This window comes from Triticum dicoccoides, chromosome 7A (genome assembly GCF_002162155.2).
Source record: "Triticum dicoccoides isolate Atlit2015 ecotype Zavitan chromosome 7A, WEW_v2.0, whole genome shotgun sequence".
NCBI lineage: Eukaryota > Viridiplantae > Streptophyta > Magnoliopsida > Poales > Poaceae > Triticum > Triticum dicoccoides.
In genome coordinates this window covers 22482070-22484625 of record NC_041392.1, presented here as the reverse complement: position 1 = coordinate 22484625, position 2556 = coordinate 22482070, and the positions used below count along the sequence as shown (strand labels likewise).

Here is a 2556-nt window from a genome sequence, read left to right as displayed (position 1 = left end):
TAGTAGGTTGATGCAACTTTGTAACCAGTCATGGATTTAAAATAGGCTTTCTACCTCTTTATTTTGGTCGGCATGTTTTGGCACGTGTTTTTGTCATTGATCTGCTATATATTAATTACATTTGAGTAGACTGTTGACTGAGAAAGCGTGAAGATGTTGTGTTTTGATTTATGAGGACTAATAGATAGTTTTCCCTCGGGTTTATTTATTTTCTCTCCACACTTTTAATTCTACATAAAAGTACATTCTATTGTTATTTGTTTACTAATGCAATATATGTACCCTTATTTGTCTCAACTTTATCAATTTTAGTTTGTGTTTTCTGTGGCGCAGAACACAGTTAAAGGCAGTGCTGTGTCAAAGATGCGTGCCAAATAATTATTAATTAAGCTGATTGAAATATCAAACTTTGGGTGCAGTCTTCTTGGTCCTGTATATATGACTGGCTGATACAAAATCTGGACAGTTCTGTCATGACTTTTATCTTCACATCTTCCTTTCATGAATTTACTAACGCTTTTTTTTACTTGATCTTATGTGCAGCTACGTTTATTCAGGTTATAGGGCCTCTATAGGAAACACAATAATCTGAATTCCTAAGTAAATATAACAGCTCCAGTGTGTTTTTCTTGCTTAAATTTGCCATCCTGAATTCCTAAGTATTTATAACAACTCAAGTGTATCCATATATGACATTAGATTTTCTTCTTACTTGGATCTTTTGCCATGTAAAGTAGGTTGTCTTCATGTCGCTGTTGTGCTACTGCTAGGCATGAACAGAATGGCCTCCTCTTATTGCGAACCACATTGATGTTGGCTTCTGATTTATGCTGTAATGGATTATTTACTATGGACAAATATGGCAATATTCATTTGGAGCACCGTTTCTTGAGGATATGTCTCTTCTACAGGTATGACATTATCATTGGAACGTATACTATGTCTATTTGATATATCTATGACTATATCCTTCCAAAGAATATTTATTTTTGTATTATATACTTTTTTTTGAAAAGGGGGAGATCCCCGGCCTCTGCATCAGAACGATGCATACATGATATCGGTACTTTTTATAACTGATCCATGTTCTTGGAATACTTTATTTTATTTCATTAATAAGCAAGGGTGGATGGTGGCTTGCAGTGTGCTTGTACTAAAAAAGGTGTTCTGCCATCCCATGGATTCTAGCACAGCTTGAAGCGGCCAAGTCAAGGAGGACCTATAAAATTATTTGATCGTCTCTCTCTCTCTCTCTCTCTCTCTCTCTCTCTCTATATATATATATATATATATATATATATATATATATATATATATATATATGTGTTGTCTGGTGCATGTATGGCTGAGAATAGGGAGAGAGAGCAAGTTTAATTTTCCTTGGGCATTCAAATTCTTATTTTGCTTTTCTCAGATTTTTGGCTGGGTGTTTAAACATACTTGCACACACTGGTTTCAGATTTCAGTGTAAACTACAAATAGGGGAAAAATATAGTGATTTTTCCAAATTAGAAATAGGGAGAAGGGAAACTATTGGTTATTGTGTGCATGTATAACTAATTGGATTACTGGTTGAACGAGTGCAGACTTGAGAAAGAAGAGATAGGGCCAATAAAATTAGGTGGGAGGTATGCTGATGGGTTCATTTTAGCATTACTAATCGACCGCTTGGCATCCTGAAGGTATGATGCATATTGTCTTGCTCTGATTTGCTTATTTGAATGTGTTTGTGTACATCAAAGTTCATTTTGTTATTTTTGCTCTTTGAGGGATATAGGAGGAGAGATATCTATTGTTGAAATTTGATGATAAAAATATAGCCATTATTGTTACAAGCATTATTGTTCCAGTTTTTTTTAGTTATTGATTATGCCATTTTTCTTTCTGCCTTTGTAGCTGAAAGATTAGCGAGACTGACTAAATTCTAAACATGTTCCATGTGAGAGAAATAGCATGTTGATTTCATCTTGAAATAATCATAGTTGAGGGATGAGGTTCGTAACCGAGGGTCATGTGCAGAGCTGGAGGAAGAAGTTGCGAGGCTTGAAACTCTGTGAAGGGCTCAGGGACAGCAGTGAGGACAATGCCTCTTTAGTTGTAATTGTGATACTCTTGATGTGCAATTAAACACTCCTGTGATACTCCTTATGCTAAAATGTTGGTTGTTAGTACAGAGGTGGTGACATTATTTGGTTCTCTGGTATTGATTTCATGATTTGTGGTTAATACATGATGTAATACAATCCACATTGTATTATATTTCCAGTTACATCTTTTACTTACTCACTACTAACATTCTTTCTAATTTGCTTCTTGCGCCATTGGCGCAACCAGGTCATCTAGTATGAGAAAACATGCAGGCACACCACTGCACCAAAAGGCCTGCTAAGTAGTGACATAATTCATCACATGATATGCCTCCAAGTTTTCCTGTTTCTTGTTGATGAGTAGCATCCTTCATACTCAAGCTTGCACTCTCATTGTGCCGCATCACCGGGGATCACCCTTTCTACAAACATAGTTTTATCAATGTGATTCCAAAGAGGAGATGGCATG

The 2556-nt window shown here is 35.9% G+C and overlaps 1 long non-coding RNA gene across 9 annotated transcripts in view; it reads left to right on the top strand.

Moving 5' to 3' along the window:
* LOC119331763 overlaps positions 1-2326 on the top strand; it is a 4041-nt gene extending 1715 nt beyond the window's left edge. For 5 of the 9 annotated variants that reach the window (XR_005160644.1, XR_005160638.1, XR_005160636.1 and 2 more), the window contains exons 6-8: positions 738-911; positions 1017-1682; positions 1897-2326. This is a non-coding gene — a long non-coding RNA (uncharacterized LOC119331763). Of the gene's footprint in view, positions 1-734; positions 912-1016; positions 1683-1896 lie in introns of all 9 variants that reach the window. The other 4 variants (XR_005160640.1, XR_005160641.1, XR_005160637.1 and 1 more) reach the window with 4 other exon arrangements.
* Positions 2327-2556: the final 230 nt, after the last annotated feature.